The sequence below is a fragment of the Nycticebus coucang genome, chromosome 22, assembly GCF_027406575.1.
Source record: "Nycticebus coucang isolate mNycCou1 chromosome 22, mNycCou1.pri, whole genome shotgun sequence".
Taxonomy (NCBI): domain Eukaryota; kingdom Metazoa; phylum Chordata; class Mammalia; order Primates; family Lorisidae; genus Nycticebus; species Nycticebus coucang.
The window spans coordinates 53,329,792-53,348,660 of record NC_069801.1 but is presented as its reverse complement, the minus strand read 5'-3'; the positions used below and the strand labels follow the sequence as shown (position 1 = coordinate 53,348,660).

The window sequence follows — 18,869 nt, the reverse complement described above, 5'->3', positions numbered from 1 at the left end:
ATAGCTGTGTACATTAGTGCAATCGCCTGTACCCATTCTAAGATGCACCATAGATGTGGCCCCACCCATTACCCTCCCTCCACCAAAACCTCCCCCCTCCCTTCCCCTTCCTTGGCCCTTTCCCCATAGTCTTGTGCTATAGTTGGGTTATAGTCTTCACGTAAAAGCTATAATTTAGCTTCATAGTAGGGCTGAGTACATTGGATACTTTTTCTTCCATTCCTGAGATACTTTGCTAAGAAGAATATGTTCCAGCTCCATCCATGTAAACATGAAAGAGGTAAAGTCTCCATCTTTCTTTAAGGCTGCATAGTATTCCATGGTATACATGTACCACAATTTACTAGTCCATTTGTGGGTCGATGGGCACTTGGGCTTCTTCCATGACTTAGCAATTCTGAATTGGGCTGCAATAAACATTCTGGTACAGATGTCTTTCTTATATTGTGACTTTTGGTCTTCTGGGTATAAACCTGCTAAAGGAATTACAGGATCGAATGGCAGGTCTATTTTTAGGTCTCTAAGTATTCTCCAAACATCCTTCCAGAAGGAATGTATTAATGGGCATTCCCACCAGCAGTGTAGAAGTGTGCCCTTTCCTCCACATCCACACCAACATTTCTGGTTTTGGGATTTTGTTACGTGGGCTACTCTTACTGGGGTTAGGTGATATCTCAGAGTAGTTTTGATTTGCATTTCTCTGATGATTAAGGATGATGAGCTTTTTTTCATATGTTTGTAGATCTTGCGTCGGTCTTCTTTAGAGAAGTTTCTCTTCAAGTCCCTTGCCCACCCTGAGATGGGGTCACGTGTTCTTTTCTTGTTAATACGTTTGAGTTCTCTGTGGATTCTGGTTATTAGATCTTTAACAGAGGTATAACCTGCAAATATTTTTTCCCATTCTGAGGGCTGTCTGCTTGCTTTACTCATTATGTTCTTGGCTGTGCAGAAGCTTTTTAGTTTGATCAGGTCCCAGTAGTGTATTTTTGATACTGCTTCAATTGCCTGGGGAGTCCTCCTCATAAAATATTCACCCAGGCCGATTCCTTCAAGAGTTTTCCCTGCACTTTCTTCAAGTATTTTTATAGTTTCATGTCTTAAGTTTAAATCTTTAATCCAGTGAGAGTCTATCTTAGTTAATGGTGAAAGGTGTGGGTCCAGTTTCAATCTCCCACAGGTTGCCAGCCAGTTTACCCAGCACCATTTGTTAAATAGGGAATCTTTTCCCCACTGAATGTTTTTAATTGGCTTGTCAAAGATCAAATAACGGTAAGTAGCTGGATCCATCTTTTGGTTATTTGTTCTGTTCCAGACATCTACTTCTCTGCTTTTGTGCCAGTACCATGCTGTTTTGATCACTATGGATTTATAGTACAGTCTCAGGTCTGGTAGCGTGATTCCTCCTGCTTTGTTTTTATTGCTCAGTAATGTTTTGGCTATTCGAGGCTTTTCCTGATTCCATATAAAACCAAGTATTATTTTTTCAAGTTCTTTAAAGTATGACAATGGAGCTTTAATAGGAATTGCATTAAAGTTATATATTGCTTTGGGCAGTATGGACATTTTAACAATGTTGATTCTTCCCAGCCATGAGCATGGTATGTTTTTCCATCTGTTAACATCTTCGGCTATTTCTTTTCTTAGAGTTTCATACTTCTCTTTGTAGAGATCTTTCATGTCCTTTGTTAGGTATACTCCCCCAAATATTTCATCTTCTTTGGCACTACTGTGAAAGGAATAGAGTCCTTGACTGTTTGTTCAGCTTGGTTATTGTTGGTATATATAAAGGCTACAGATTTATGGGTGCTGATTTTGTAGCCTGAGACATTGCTATATTCCTTGATCACTTCTAAATGTTTTGTAGTAGAATCCCTAGTGTTTTCCAGATATACGATCATATCATCTGCGAAGAGTGAAAGTTTGATCTCTTCTGACCCTATGTGGATACCCTTGATCGCCTTTTCTTCCCTAATTGCAATGGCTAAAACTTCCATTACAATGTTAAAGAGCAATGGAGACCATGGAAAACCTTGCCTGATTCCTGATCTAAGTGGAAATGATTTCAATTTAACTCCACGCAATACGATATTGGCTGTGGGTTTGCTGTAGGTGACCTCTATTAGTTTAAGAAATGTCCCTTCTATACCAATTTTCTTAAGTGCTCTGATCATGAAGGGATGCTGGATATTATCAAAAGCTTTTTCTGCATCAATTAAAAGAATCATATGGTCTTTATTTTTAAGTTTGTTTATGTGTTGAATTACATTTATAGATTTACCTATATTGAACCAGACTTGAGACCCTGGGATAAATCCAACTTGGTCATGGTGTATAATTTTTTTGATGTGTTGTTGGATTCTGTTTGTTAGGATGTTATTGAGTATTTTAGCATCTATATTCATTGGTGATATTGGTCTATAATTTTCTTTTCTTGTTGGGTCTTTCCCTGGTTTGGGGATCAAGGTGATGTTTGCTGCGTAGAATGTGCTGGGTAATATTCCTTCTTTTTCTATATTTTGGAAGAGGTTTAGTAGTATAGGTACTAGTTCTTCTTTAAATGTTTGGTAGAATTCTGACGTACAGCCATCTGGTCCTGGGCTTTTCTTTTTAGGGAGATTTTGTATAGTTGATGCTATTTCAGAACTTGATATAGGCCTGTTCAACATTTCCACTTCGTTCTGGCTAAGTCTTTGTAGGTGGCGTGCTTCCAGGCATTGGTTGATTTCTTTCAGATTTTCATATTTGTGAGAGTAGCGTTTCTTATAGTATTCATTAAGGATTTTTTGAATTTGTGAGGGGTCTGTTGTTATTTCATCATTACCATTTCTGATTGATAAAATTAGAGATTTTACTCTTTTTTTCCTGGTTAGGCTGGTCAAAGGTTTATCTATTTTATTGATCTTTTCAAAAAACCAGCTTTAGTATTTACTGATCTGTTGTATAGTTCTTTTGTTTTCAATTTCATTTAATTCTGCTCTGATTTTGGTTATTTCTTTTCTTCTGGTGCATTTGGGGTTGAAGTGTTCTTCTTTCCCCAGTTGCTTGAGATGTTCCATTAAGTTATTGACTTCCTCTCTTTCCGTTTTCTTGAGGAAGGCTTGCAGTGCTATAAATTTCCCTCTTAGGACTGCCTTTGCAGTATCCCAGAGGTTCTGGTAATTTGTATCTTGATTGTTGTTTTGTTCCAAAAATATGGTGATTTCTTTCTTAATCTTGTCTATAACCCATGTATCCTTCAGCATAAGGTTGTTTAGCTTCCATGTTTTTGTATGAGTATGCAGGTTCCTGTTGTTATTTAGTTCAACTTTTATTCTATGATGGTCTGAGAAGATGCAAAGAATAATTTCTATTTTTTTAAATTTGTTGAGGTTAGATTTGTGGCCTAGGATGTGGTCGATTTTGGAGTATGTTCCGTGGGCTGATGAGAAGAATGTGTATTCAGTTTTTTGGGGATGAAATGTTCTGTAGATGTCTGTTAAGTCTAGATGTTGAATGGTTGAGTTTAAATCTAAAATTTCTTTGCTTAGCTTCTTTTTGGAGGATCTATCCAGGACTGCTAAAGGGGTGTTAAAATCTCCAACTACTATGGAAGTGGAGGAAATCGAGTTGCTCATGTCTGTTAGAGTTTCTCTTATAAATTGAGGTGCGTTGTGGTTGGATGCATAAATATTAATAATTGAGATCTCATCATATTGAGTATTACCTTTAACAAATATGAAGTGTCCATACTTATCCTTAATTATTTTGGTTGGTTTAAAGCCTATTGCGTCTGTGAACAGGATTGCAATGCCTGCTTTTTTCTTCTTTCCATTTGCCTGGAATATAGATGACCATCCCTTCACTTTGAGTCTATATCTATCTTTTAATGTAAGATGCGATTCCTGCATGTAGCAGATATCTGGCTTGAGTTTTTGTATCCAGTCCGCCAACCTATGCCTCTTTAGAGGACAATTTAAACCTTTCACATTAATTGAGAGTATTGATAAGCCTTTTGAGAGACCAGTGGACATTTTTAATCCTTTTGTGATTGTGGAAATTGGAATTTGATCAAAAATTTTTTGGGTGGGTTTACTTTTGTGGTGGAGAATTACGCTGGTCTTTATGGAGGATAGGTCTAAGAATATCCTAGAGAGATGATTTAGTTGTGGCAAATTTCTTCAACATGTGAATGTCGTTGAAGTATTTAATTTCTCCGTCATAAATGAAGCTCAGTTTAGCTGCTTACAGGATCCTGGGTTGAAAGTTATTTTTTTTAGGAGATTAAAAGTCAATGACCATCCTCTTCTAGGTTGAAAGGTTTCAGCAGAGAGATCTGCAGTTATTCTGATATTCTTCCCCTTGTAGGTAATGGTTTTCTTTCGTCTGGCAGTTTTCAGAATTTTCTCCTTCATATTAACTTTAGTGAAATTGATTATGATGTGTCTGGGGGATGTCTTATTTGGGTTGAGTCGTGCTGGAATTCTGAAACTGTCTGCTATCTGAATTTCGGAATCTCTTGGCATGTCTGGAAAGTTCTCCTTCATAATCTCATGGAGAAGAGACTCTGTGCCTTGTGAAGCCACTTCGTCACTTTCGGGGATCCCTATAAGACGAATATTGGTTTTCTTCAAATTATCCGAGAGCTCTCTGAGAGAGTGGTATGTTTTTGCTCTCCATTTCTCTTCTTCTTTGAGGGTTTGGGAGCATTTCAAAGCTTTGTCTTCAATGTCAGAAATCTTTCTTCTGCTTGCTCCATTCTGTTGCTGAGGGATTCTACTGTGTTTCTCAGATCTTTGAGGGATGCAACTTCTTGTCTCAATGTGTCAAAATCTTTGGTCATTTGGTCTTTGAATCCGTTGAATTCTTGAGATAACTTTTAGAATTCTAATTCAATCTTATTTGCTATCCAGATCCTGAATTCAATTTCTGACATCTCAGCTATTTGTTAGTGCATGGGGTCTTGTGCTGTTTCTGCCCCATTGATCCTTGGGGGAGTTTATCTACTCTGATTATTCATATTGCCAGAGTTTTTCTGTTGATTTCGCCTCATGATTGTTTTTCACCGTTGCCTCTGGCTGTCCTGAGTTGGGGAGGTGTATCTCCAAGATTAGACCCCCGTGGGATCACTCTATTGTTGCTGGATCTTTGTAGGGAGTGACCCTGTGTAGTTCCTCTGGGGCTGCTCTAGCTAGGGAGTTCTGGTTGTGGAAGCAGCTCTGTTTTTTGACACACCCGGATCCAGCAACAGGGCTGGGGGTGGTACGCACGGTTCTGGGAGTGCCAGGCACCCAGTCACTTTGGCACAGACAGCCCAAGGCTCCAGCAGTCTCTGGCCAGGAGAAGAGCTCTGTGCATAGGCAGTGAGGGCTCCAAAGGGCACGCAGCTACCAGAGTCCCTGTCCAGATGAGCGGGCTAGTGTGGAAGCTGGGAGGACACAGGAGGGAGGACGCAGGGTTGCGTGGCTCCTGCAGTTCCTGGTCAGGGAATGTGGAGGCCTGGTGGGTGCGGGTCACTGGTCGGGGGTCGCTGCACAGCTCTTATGGAGGTCTGGGCGGCGCCAAGCCCAGGAGTTTGAGGTTGCTATGAGCTGTGACGTCACGGCACTCCACCCCGGGCAACAGCCCAAGGCTCCATTGTGCCAAAACCGTCTCACTCTGCCCCTAAGGATTAAGGCTGTAAGGCAGCTCAGTCCCTGCCTTTAGGCTGCTCAGTCAGTAGGTTACTTTGACCTGCCCAATCCTTGCTCTGAGACCCTGAGGGCGGGGCTTGCCACGGCAGTTCTTTCACAATGGCTTCCTGCGCCCAGCTCAGTGGCTCAGTCTGGGGCCCCAGACAATGCCCAAAGTTCTCCACACTCCTGCTCAAGCTCTCCCCAAGGCAGTTCAACTGAGTGCCAAGTCCAAGAACACTGAAATAGTTCACAGGTAAGGCCTTTCCTGTTTGCAGTCTCACTGCTGCTTGTACTTACGGTTGCTGGTGTGATTCGGTCAATCGAACACACGCAACCACTTGCCAGTTTTCCACTGTTTTTGTCCTCCTCTTGGGGTCCAGAAGTCCCTTACTGGCTCCCTATATCCTCAAAGGGATGATTATAGGCAGATCCCACTGGCCAGAGATGCCTGGAGTCTTGTCTCCCCAGACTCGCTGTTCCCAGTTGCAGGGAAGCTGTTACTGGGCCGCCATCACCCACACTTTCATATGAAAGATAAAACACAACTATAGCCCATGATGAAGGAGGGAATAGGAGGGGGAGGGGAGGAGAGGGAGGTTGGATTGAGGGAGGGCAATCAGTGGGACCTCACCTATGGTGTGTGCAAGGGTACATGTCAAATCTATTAAGTGTAGAGTATAAATGTCTTAACAATAATTAAGTAAGTGAGGTGAAGGCTATGTTAACCAGTTTGATGTAAGCATTCCAAATTATATATAAAATCAGCACATTGTACCCCATAAATGCCTTAGTGTATACAGTTATGATTCAGTGAAAAATCCTGAAAAAAATAACAGAGAAATATTACTACTACTTTGCAGGTTTGCCATGGAATTAAATGGTATCAGGAAAGTAAAATCTTAGTTTAGGAACTGGCAAAGAGGGGGTACGATGGATGTAATCATTCAGTATTGTTCTATGAGGGTCTGGGATGGCTTTTTCACCTGTCACTTACGGGGACCTGCACTCATGTTGGAAGCTGCCTCGGGGGAAGAGCCTACAGACAGTAGGAAGGTGATTCACACAGACCGGCCACCCAGCCAGCTCTTCCACCATTCTGCTAGGTAAACATTACTCTCTGTTTTATGAATCCATCTATTTCATTCAACAAATATTTATAAAGCACCAGTTATGTGCCAGGCACTATTCTAGACGGAGACACAGATGTTGGTAAACAGGCAAAGGCCCTTCTCCCATGGAACTTACATTCAGGTTGAAGGAGACAGGTAGGAAATAATTGAATGATTATTTCAGGATTATGTGGGAGAAGAAAGCAGATCTTTGCTTTTATATGGAGGGTCAGGGTCCAGGACAGGATGAGGGATTCAGGAAGGCCTCTCTACCAGTGTGGGCAGGGGCCTGAAAGGAGTGACCCCTCCATCACCAGGGGAAGGAGGTGTGCTCCTGGCAGAGGGCCCAGCACCTGCTAGGGCTCAGAGCAGGGAACGTGCATATTGGAGGCACAGAAAAGAGGGCCTGGTTGGGACAGCAGGGCTGGTTGGGAGCCTGGTGGGAGGTGAGGGAAGAGGGACTGGCTGTGGGAGGAGATATGCAGTAGATCTGTGAGGCATTGTGGTCACTTTAGCTTTCTCTGAAAAAAAAAAGTCATGAAAGGATTTGGGTGGAGAAGTGACACACGATTTGTCGTTGTCCAGGATGACTATGGCTCCTGAGTGAGGAAAGTCTATAAGAGAGTGAGTGTGGGAGACCAGCGAGCTGATTTTTGCATGATCCGTACCAGGGATAAAGGGAACTTGGCCCTCGCTGGTAGGGGGGTAGGTGTTACGAAGAGGTCAGGCTGGGGGAGGGGGGCCTGCAGCAAGTGGGGGTGAACACAATGGCCTTAGATCCCAGTAACTGTTAGAACGGTGTTGCCATTTACTAAGGTGGGAGCCCCAGGCAGAGCAGGACTGAGAGGTTGGGACATGCAATTAGAGAGTCCACTGGCCGTGGTGGGTCTGCTCTTAGATGGTTGAGCCTGGGGTTGTGGGGAGGGGTCTGGGTTAGATTAACATTTGGGAGTTTGGGGTGATCTTGGGGGCAAGATCACCAAGGAGATGAGCACAGAGGGAACAGAGAAGCTTCCTGAAGGCTAAGGTGCCAGCATTTCCAAGTGTCTCAGGTGAGGGAAACTAGGACAGACAAGGACAAGGCATGTCAAGCAATTTGCTTCACAGTTAGTGACGGAGATGGAACTCTAAGGTCTATGGGACTGACTCTGAAGTCTGTCTTATCAACCCCTTAAACAACACTCCAAAGACTGAAGCACAGGTCTTTTCTTGGAGACATAAAAAGCACGGGTGGCTTGCCAGAGTCTCACCTCTCTGCAGGCTGGGGCAGCAGGCTAGGCCCTCAGGTTTGAGCAAACACACTTCAGGTGCCGGTAGGACCAGACTGCACATCCATCAGCTTCGCCTGGTGTAGTACTCAGGGCTCTCCAGGGAGCAAGAAAGGTCTGGTAATTAAGAAGGATTCCTTTCCTGAGCTGCAGTGGGTCACAGTGACTGTCAGGGTTAAAAGATTGATGGCTTAATAAAGACCACCTGAAAAGGCAATTGACCAGCAAGGGGAAAACAATCCCCACCACCCACCACTCCCACAGTCTCCGTTGTTCAGAGACCTACCCTAAAAACGAGCTGCTTGCAACTGTCTGCACTGGATATCACTTGGCCTTATTTTATAGTTGTGAACGATCCTCAAAGAACTGAACTGCTGAACTGCCGGATGTATTAATGGTTACTCTGTTCAGTGCCTGGAGTGGATACGTAGTGACAAATCAGGCTCAGCGCCCCTGCTCTCAGGAGTTCAGGATGTCATGGGGGCTGTGACCATATTCATGATTGTGCAGAGGCCAAGCCCTGCATGTCTTAATCTTTAAAAACTCATTTACTTAATGGTGTGATGATTTAGAGCCCAGAATATAGTAAATGTTCAACAAGTTGGTCACTGATTTGAAGCGTGTGTAAAGTGAAAGGGCTCAGAACCAAGAGTTAGGAGACCGGCCTTGGAGAGACAGCTGTGGCAAAAAATAGCTTTGTGACTTTGTTAACAGCTTACGCTTCCTGCTTAGGGTCTTAATTATACCCATCTGCCCCAAAGGGGTTTGGATTAAAGTATCCTTGGTGATATTTTAGAGCTAAGATTAGAATTTGTCAAAAGGTCTAAAAGGCTCCAGTAAAAAAAAAAAAAAAAATTGCTTCCTCAAATGCCACTAAATGCCGTGAGACATGAGAGCTTTTCCCAGGATGTGAGGCAGGGAAGCAGATGCTGCCTGCCTGTGAAAGCTGTCCTTGTGTTTGTAGAGCCTCCCCCTTCCCTGGTCTTCCTCAGATCCCAATTTCTCAGGAGGTCAGCAAGCTGGAAGAGCTAGAGGGGCAGTTTCCTGGAAACTTAGCCCCATCATTCCCTAGGGCAGCTCAACAGTGGCAAGGTGGAAAAACTTCCAGTGCCCGGCAGCAGCAGCTCACGTGCTGGCCAGGAATGGGGCACCTGTGCAGAGCTTCTTCTTGCTTTGAGTCAGAAGAGGGAAGGATTGCTGGGTGCCTCAGCCCCAAATTCAGGCAGAGGGCACGCGCTGGCCTGTTAGTTGGATGCATCCTGGACGGTAGCTTGCTGTGCAGTGCTGTGAGTGTACGGAGCCTTTCCCAAGGAAGAGGTTAGCTGTGGCTGTCTCTCCATCTTTACTGCCCCCGTAGTAGCTTCAGCCCCGGCTTTTTTCCCTCGACAGAATAATGACATGTCTCCTTCGTGAGAGTCTGCCTACAGCCTCCTTCCTATGAATTTTCTACAAAAGAACTAGAGTTACCTTTCTGGGAGTAGGTTTTTTTAAAGGCCAGAAACCCCCCCCACCTCTAAGAAGTGAGGTCATGGAGAGACCCCTGCCACACAGGGGATCACAGATGGGCATCGCTCAGATGTACCCCCAACACCCACAACTGGCTAGACCCAGCTGCCTTGGCTTGTCTACCTTTCCAAGCTCTTCTCAAATAAAAGAAATGCTTTTATCATAAGGACATTTGCACTAGACTGTTTACTGCAGCTCGATTTACAATCACCAAAGTGTGGAAATGCCTAAATGCCCAGCAATCCAGGAACGGATTAACAAGCTGTGGTATATGTATACCATGGAATACTATTCAGCCGTTAAAAAGATGGAGACTTTATACCTTTTGTACTAACTTGAATGGAGGTGGAAAACATTCTTCTTAGTAAAGCATCACAAGAACGGAGAACCAAGAATCCAATATACTCTATTCTAATAAGAAGGCAGTAGATGGGCTAATGGGGGGAGTAGGGGAATGAGCAGGTGGGGAGGGGAAAGGAAGGAAGGGGATGGGGGTCACGGTGCATGGTACACCGCTTGGGGGCGGAACACAATTATAAGAGGAACTTTATCTAACAAATGCAATCAGTGTAACCTAATTCTTTGTACCCTCAATGAATCCCAAACAATAAAAAAAAAAAAAAGAATGGTAAAGGTAAACACTATTTTATCTGTGCCAAACACTTGACAAAAAAAAATAAAATCTATCATTGTCCTTTTGCTCACTAATTCCATCCACTTTTGATTTTCTGATTTCGCCCAATTCTTGTCCTCCTCAGGGTTTGCCCCATCTTTTCTCTCTGCTCAACGCCCCTTTTCTCTTCCTCACCTCCGTCTCTGATCCCTCTGAAAGCCTTTCCTGGCCACTTTTTCTACACATTATACATTACGATGCACAAATGTTTCCTTGATTTGTCTTTTTTGGTTTTGTTTTGTTTGGGTTTTCCCCACCACTCCTCCCAGACTGTAAACTGTAAACTCCAGGAGAGCAGAACCATTTCTATGTTCCTTACTGTTGTCTGTACCTCCGGGGTCTGCCTCAGGAGTAGTAATAGGTGCCCAGTGAGTGTTTGCTGAAGGGCTGGTCTGGTTCTGTGGCTTTCCCAACCTCCCCACTCCCGCCACCCTGCCCCGTCCACATGTACCCAGCTCCTCCATGGGTAGCGATCGCCAAAACATTCTCCCTCACTTGGATTGTTCCCGGGCCTGAAATGTCCTTCCTCTCCACTTTCTTCCTAGAAAATCTAATTCATCTTTTACGACTCAGTTCAAATGTCACCTTCTCTTTGGTGCCTGCCCCCATCCCTCCTGGAAAAATCAAAAGTGTAGCCTCATGATCAGTGCAACCCGGGGGGAGCTTTGCCACTGTGTTCTGACCTGTTTCAAGTGTGTTTCCTCCACTGGACTGACCTCTTGGGAGCAAAGAAGAGATCCTTTCATTTTCCATCCCCGCTTTTTTTTTTAGTTTGCTGGCACTTTATTGTTTATTTAAGTCCTATACACATGACCATGAATACATTTATGCATATGTAGGGTACAGTGTGTTGTTTTTTTTACAATTTGATATGTTTCCATCAAACTAAGTAATATAGCTTTCGCCTCATTTACTTGATTATTGTGTTAAGACACTTAGGTTCTACACTTGATAGATTTGACTAGTACCCTTGCAATATGCTCCATGGGTGTGGTCCCACCGTTTACCCCCCCCCCTCAAACCTCCCCACTCCCTTCCCTTCCAATCAATTTTCTCTCCTTCCTCCTGGGCTATCATCATCCCCACTTCTTCTTCTTCTTCTTTTTTTTTTTCAAATTTTGGAATTTTATTTTATTTATTTATTTTTGTTGCAGTTTGGCCAGGGCCGGGTTTGAACCTGCCATCCTTGGCATATAGGGCCAGCGCCCTACTCACTGAGCCACAGGCACCACCCCATCCTCACTTCGTAACAGCATTTGTCACATAGCGTTAAGTGAATGCTAGTGGAGGCAATACATACCTTAATAAATAAAGGGATTTGCTGTGAAATTTTGGTGTGTGCAGTCTTCCTATCTGGGAAACCCATATGTGTACACCTGCTGTTTGCACACTCACACTTGGACATTTTCTCCGGGGATCCTGGGTCAGGGAGACCATCGCTCTGTCTTTTGTCTTCTAGATAATTAGGCAATCCTAGATCAGTTTGGTTTAGAAAACAGAATTTGCTGTTGCCCCCTTTAAAAGCAACCCGGCCATTAGTTAAGGTCTCCTAGGAGAGACGAGGATGCCGCTGCAGGCACAGGTCCTGAATCCTGTGATTACCACTCTCATTCACTCATCCCTTACTCACTCACCGGCCATTGTTCTGCTCTGGGCTGGGCACTGTGTTGGTGCTGAGGTTAAGAGAGGCAAGAAGTGACAGTCCTGTTCTTTGTAGAAGGAGGCACAGATAGACAAAAAGTGTGACATAAGCAGTGCTCCGATGGGGGTGTGTGCAGACACGCGGCTGCACAGGGAAAGGTGGGCTTTCAACTACTTGCGGAGGGGAGTTAGGAACATCTTCTAAGTTCGGGGCCTCTTTACGCTGACTTCTGATAGATAAGAATTCTTTGGTGAACAGAGAGAAGTGGGGGGGGGGGGAAGAAAACTAAGGAAGGTGGAGGGAACAGATTCACAAAGGCCTGGAGCAGAGAGTAGTAGGTGTGCTGGGAAATGGGGAGGGATTTGTAATCCACTGTTGTCCAGAGATTTGCTGCTCAGGGTTTGAGGTGTGGACCTACAGTGCTGACATTGCCAGGGAAGTTGCTGGAACAGCAGAATCTTGAGCTCTACCCTGGACCCACGAAATCAGAATCTGCATTTAAACAAGATCCCCCAGATGGTTCCTGCGCACTTTGAAGTTTAAAAAAACGGGGAAACAGGCGGCACCTGTGGCTCAAGGAGTAGGGCGCCGGTCCCATATGCCAGTGGTGGCGAGTTCAAACCCAGCCCTGGCCAAAAACCAAAAAAAAAAAAAAAAACTGGGAAAAGAGTCCAGGCCTCGTGGTTCATGCCTGTAATCCCAGCACTTTGGGAGGTCGAGGTCAGTGAATCACCTGAGCTGAGGATGTTGAGACCAGCCTGAGCAAGAGCCAGACCCCATCTCTACTAAAACTAGAAAAACTAGCCGGGTGTTGTGGCTCACATCTGTATTCTCAGCTACTCAGGAGGCTGAAGCAGGAGGACTGTTTGAGCCCAGGAGTTTGAGGTTGATGTGAGCTATGGTGATACCACAGGATGGCATCTGTGACACTCTGCCCAGGGTGACAGAGTAAGACTCTGTCTCAACAAACAAACGAACACCCTAAGCAAACTAGCACACACCAAATCATCTGCAAGTTTGTAAAAAAAAAAAAAAAAGATGACCGGAGTTTCTGAAAATCAGTAGCTCTAGGTGGGGCCGGAGAACGTGCATTTCTCTGAAGTGCCCACATGACACTGATGCTGCTGGTCCAAGCATCACTCCATAGAACCAAGGTGACGGGGTGGAACAGGATGGGGAAGTTTTGGGAAATGAGCATCAACGTCTCTGTCCTGAGTCGTGTGGGGCTTCCTGGGAGGCCAGGAGAGGGTCACAAGTTAGGTCCCTAGCAGGATTCAGATCTTGATGGGCCTAGACTGGGGACGAGTTTGGACTTTGCCCTGAAGTGCCGGGGACCACCGTGGAGTTTCACCCAGGAGCGCGATGTGGCCCACCTTCATGTTGGGGAGATCTCCCTGGCAGCATGTGGAGGACGGATGGGAGGATGGACGGGAGGATGGACGGGAGGACAGGCTGTCTCCAAATTCCAGGTGAGGCTGATGCCTTTTAAACCAAGTCAGTGGCAGTAGAGATAGCTTCAGGGTAAAACTGGTGGTCAGACTGGGTGGGAGGGTGGGGGTCATAGCCCTCTCCCCCTGGGGCCTTGGGGCTGGAGGACAGCCTGCTGCTCACCCCTCCCCTTTTCCACCCACGCAGCCGCACACCTTACTTGCCTCCTCTGCAGAGTCGACCTCTGGTTTCATCTGACAGGTTTCAGCCTGCAGCGTTTGAAGAAAGGGCTGCAGTAAACCATTCAGAAATAGGATTTATTAATGGGAGGCATGTAATTACTGCCAGACGCAGCAATCTGAAGAGTTTATGGCCTAAGTGTCTGGTGTCATTCATTAAAACAAAGTGGGGTCTTGGCATAGATGCCGTCATCCTGGGACCTGTCTGCCCTGTGAAGGTCCCTCCCCGTGGGTCTGCAAGTCGAGCCTGGCTCTGCAGGCCAAGGCACATAAGTCACCGGGGTGGGGAGTCCAGCTCTGGGACTGACCTTGCTGGGCCCCCTAGGAGGAGCAGGTCCTAAAGTCAGGGTAGGATTCCTGGAGGGGATGGTGGCCTATCTGTTTTTGTCTCCTGGACCTCTGCTTCCATAGTCACGTGCCAGAGACCCATCACTGAGGATGGACTTGCACGCTGTGACTTCTTCAAAGCCTTCTTCCCTGCCATTATTTTTTTTTTGAGACAGTCTCACTATGTCACCTTCAGTAGAGTGCCATGGCGTCACAGCTCACAGCAATCTCCAAACTCTTGGGCTTAGCAATTCTCTTGCCTCAGCCTCCCAAGTAGCTAGGACTAAAGGTGCCCACCACAACACCCGACTATGTTTTTGTTGCAGTTGTCACTGTTGTTTAGCAGGCCTGGGTTGGGTTCGAACCTGCCAGCTCCAGTGTTTGTGGCCGGAGCCCTAACCACTGAGCTATGGGAGCCAAGACTACCCTTCCATTTTGGATCTCACCAGCCCTTATGGTGCAGATGGCAGAGGTGAGCACTGCCTCTTGACAAGTGTGAAACTGAGGCCCAGAGAGGCTTAGGGAGTCTCCCAAGGTCATATGGGCCAAGCAACACTTTTGTATGGAGCCTCCACGAGGTCATGCTGGAAGTTCCAGCTCGGTGGTGAGGATGCTGGTTTGTCTCCAGGGCAGACAGGTGGCCAGGGTGGGCGTGAGGATTAAATTGCTCTGCAGGTTCTGCTGCTGCCCATCCTCCTTTCCCCTAACTTGTGACCCTCTCCTGGCCTCCCAGGAAGCCTCACATGTCTCAGGACAGTGGATGCTCGGATGAGATAATGGAGGGAATATGCTTTGGAAAATCCTTGCACACCATTCAAATGTGAGGTAATAATCGGAAAGTGGATCTGCTATCACCCTGCCAAGAAACCAGCAACTTGTGAGACAAAAAGCAGACCAGAGAAGTCTAGAGTCCTCATCTTTCTGATTGGTTTGGGATAGAGGAATTTTTCTGCCCTTTTGAACAAACCTTTATCTCAAGGGTTATTTTATATTGAGAGAGAATATCTGTAAAGTACAATGTGGGACACACAGTAGGCTGTGGATATCTGGCAGGAACCAGTTTACTGATTGGGATATGGTTCCATCCAGCTGCAAACCTTTCTGGGGAGGGGCTGGTGTCTTAGTTATCTCAATATCCCCCAGTGCCCAGCTCAGGGTCTGGCCTATGGTAGGTGCTCAGCATTATTTAAACTGAACCAAATTGGATTCTGTCCGATTCCATGGGTCCTTTGAAAGCAGAACCTATGTGTTACTCAAGTCTCTCTTTCCAGAGCCAAGCCCAGTGTCTGGCACAGAGTAGGCGCTTAGTAAATTCCAGTTGCTTTGACATTAAGCACAGAGAAAAATAAGGCAGATTATCTGGTGTCTGCACTGAACATAGGAGGAACCTGGGGGCCAGGGAGGGAAGGAGCCTGGGATTTGTAGCCTGAACAGGTACTGGTCAAATGACAGGTCACTTCAAAGGCAGTGGTGGGCGAGGAAGGGGGCTGTGGTTTCCCAAATGCCTTTCTGGCTGGGAGGGAGCCTCAGTTGGCAGCCAGGGTCAGGTTGGGGGAGGCTGGCAGCGTAAGGGAGGCCTCAGCCGGGGCTGCAGAGACAGGAACAAATGAGCCAGAGGAAAGGAAGCAGCTCAGATGGAGACGAAACACACTCACACTTGAAATCTCCTTTTTCTCTCTGCATCTGCAGGAACTTACGTGGCAGCAATGTGCGAGCAGGAAGGAAAACAGCTTTGCAGTCAAATAAATCTGCGTGCAGAGGCTCTCAGGGCAAGCCAGGCCTGCAGGGTCCTGAATGTGATGTTTGATTCTCTGAATCTCCATTTCTTCATCTTAAAAAAAACAACAGGATAAGTGATTCTCAGCTTATAGCATTGGTATGGATATCAAAAGAGTGTTTTGTAAGTAATAAAGCAGCCATTTATTAAGCCCCTGTTCTCTACAAGACACTGCATCCAGGAGCTTATGGATTAATTAGAAATCCCCTAATCACCCTGCAAGGTAATTTTTATCATCTCTAGTCCCCACTGTAGGAAGTTCAGAGGCATAGAACAATTTGCTCAAGTGATAAAGCGAGAAATCCAAGCAGCTTCTGCCTGTAAGGACTTCCCTGTGGATGAATATGGACATGGCAGTTGCATTTCGTGAACCTTAGTCAAGCCTAAAGCTCCAGCCTCCTGACTGTCAGCACTTTAGCTCCCTTCATCTGCATCCTTTTTTGTTTTTTAAACAAAGCTAAACCTTTGGCTAACCTGGCAATCTATGGAAGAGGGGTAAGTTCCACTAAGTGATTTCAACAGGATTGGATTCCCTCCATCCAGGTGCTTTTTGGCTTCAATGGGATGTGGATCAGGAAATTATTTCTAGGTGTTTCCATAAGGGAAGAGGAAAAGCTGCTGAAAGTTCAACTTTTGGACAATCCAACAACATCTGAAATATCAAAAACTATCCTTCCAAATGAAAACTATCAACTCTTTTGCCTTTTTATAAAAAAACTTTCTTTGAAGTTTTAGCCAAAGATGAGATAAATGTGAAAGGTAAGGAAAGCAAATTAAGTTTGATTGCAACCGACCATGTGCCCGTGTCTACATGTACGGTCTCCCCCCTGCTCGCAGCAACCCTGTATGGGAGGCCACTGTCAGATGCATTTTCACATAAGAGCGCTCAGAAAGGGAAGCATCTGTCTGAGATCTGCACGGGGATTTGGCATTAAAGCCACAATTCAAACCTTGGCCTGTTTGGTCCTGAAATCTGGGTCTTCTTCCAGTCTGTGCTTCTTGGTCCACGTGTCTCCTGATGGGAACTGGTGCATCTTCATTCTTTAAAGAACCCATCCTTCAGTCCTGTATAGCCCCGGAGAGATCTGGCAATTTCAAAAGAAAAAGGACTTTTAGCTTTAAGACTGCTTGGGACCACCAAAGGTGAGCACGCTTTGTTTGGAAGGTGCCCTTAGTGAAATGGACCCTGGTTGGATGGTTCTATTTTTAGATGTGAACTTGGGCATCAGGAGCAGGTGCTTTTATTTTTTTTTGAGGATGGATTGGGCTTGGGGAAGGAGGAAACAGGAATCAAGCAGTGTATCCAACTCGGAGTAAGTGTTAGGAATTTGAGTAACCCAAGTGCTGCTCCATTATTTAGAATTCTTACTTAGATCCAGCCTCCTCCAGGTGGAAGATGTCCTATCTGGCCCACCTTGTTTTGTTTTCAACGCACTCTTGGACGACATCGTAGAAAAATCCAAACGAGCTACCCAATCCTTAGTTTGCAGGCCATCCTCAGGGATTTCTTCACAGGTAGTGGAAAACTCATGGGCTTTGGAGTTCATGAGACAGGAGTTTGACTTTCAGCCATGCCACTGATCTGTGTGGCTTTGGATAAGCCAGCTAAGATCTCTAACCTCAGGTCCCCCATCTATAAAATGAGTGTAATAATGCCTTCATTTTCATGTTGTCATGGTTGTAAAGAGCTTGACGCTCGGCAGACACTCATTAAATACTAGTTACTTTTTCTCCATGTATCTCAAAGTGAAAATTCTCCATATTCTCTTAGGTCGAGTAGTGGGCATGAAATCATGACCTGCACTTTTTAGGACAGCTTGGATCCACCCAGATTGTTGGCAGGGACTATCAGCCTGAGTTTAAGACTTAAGCCAATGCCCATTATGTCATTATGGAGCCTGCAAAAGTGATTACTAATGTTACTTTTCCAGTTCACTGCAGAGCAGAGGGGAGAGTTTTTCACACTGCTGGCGTTTTGTTGGAGCAAGACGATATGAATCACAGATGGCTTCCTCGGCAGATGTGGCCCTGCAGAACTACAGGGCTGGTTTATAAGGGGTTTAATGAAAACCTGGCACCCTTCCAGACCTGAATCAATCCTCTGGGGCTCTCGGCTTCTGCACACACAGACCAATCTGCAAATGTGCACCCTGTCGATGGTGTGGGGAATATTGGGGTGAAAAGTTCTTACCTGAAAAACAAAGCCAAACTGATCTGGCCAAGTTCACAGGCTTGGGGCCTGGGAGATGGAACAGTGGTTTGGAAGGGAAGTTGGTAGGGGGAGAGCAGCTGCATCTGGAGCATGGCCAGACGGCCACTGCCCAACTGGGGGTGATCTGGGCTCAGGTAGAACAATGACTTCCCCAGATGCTTGGGGTGCATGGTACTGTCTTCCTTACTTCTTGGGTTAGGAGTAAGCAGGAGCCGCAGTGGGAGATAAGGAACACCGGAATAGTATCCATTTAGTGTGTGCTGTAGACCGAAACTGGGCTTGCCTCCTCTTGAAATGCTCTTACTCATCAAATGGTCAGCTGTTATTTTTCACTTGTTGTGTTTTTCCATCAATGTCATTCCTTAGGGGAAGGCTTCCTTGATCATTTCCCTCCAAGCTCTTTGCCATATTCTATCTTGGCCGTGCATTTCATGGCATATCAATTTATTTGCTTATTTGCTTGCTGTTGTAGCTCTTTAGTAAAATATAAACTCCTTGGGGGGTAGGTACTCTGTTCATCTTGTTGGCCAACACAGCACAGTTCCTGGTGGAGAACCTGGTGCATAGTGAACAGGCAATAAATATTGTCAGATGAGGGTGCGTACAGGTGAAACTTACTAAATGCAGAATATAAATGTCTGAACACAATAAGTAAGAAAATGCCATGAAAGCTATGTTAACCAGTGTGATGAAAATATTTCAAATTGTATATAAAACCAGCACATTGTACCCCATGATTGCATTAATGTACATAGCTATGATTTAATAAAAAAATAATAAAATAGATTCGTCTTTGCAGCTTAATGCCACCATCTACAAGTCGTGTAACAGTCCAAATTACTTACTCTTCATCTGTAAAAAAAGGATAAAAATATAACAGACGATAACGGTTTATGTAGAATAGCATCTAGCGTGGAAGAAATAGTCAATAAATAGAAGCTATCATTATGCGATAGTGGAAGAATTAAGTTCACCACCAAGAAATATTTACCAATATTTCCATTCAGCTCTTATTTATTGAGTATCTAGTGTCTGCA

General features: G+C 45.1%; 1 long non-coding RNA gene across 2 annotated transcripts in view; it reads left to right on the top strand.

Moving 5' to 3' along the window:
• LOC128575476 (uncharacterized) overlaps window positions 1-18,562 on the top strand; it is a 92,146-nt gene extending 73,584 nt beyond the window's left edge. The window contains exons 3-5 of one of the 2 annotated variants that reach the window (XR_008376997.1): window positions 14,577-14,668; window positions 15,533-16,763; window positions 17,552-18,562. This is a non-coding gene — a long non-coding RNA (uncharacterized LOC128575476). The remainder of the gene's footprint in view (window positions 1-14,576; window positions 14,669-15,532; window positions 16,764-17,551) is intronic. The other variant, XR_008376998.1, reaches the window with a different exon arrangement.
• The last annotated feature ends 307 nt before the right edge of the window (window positions 18,563-18,869 follow it).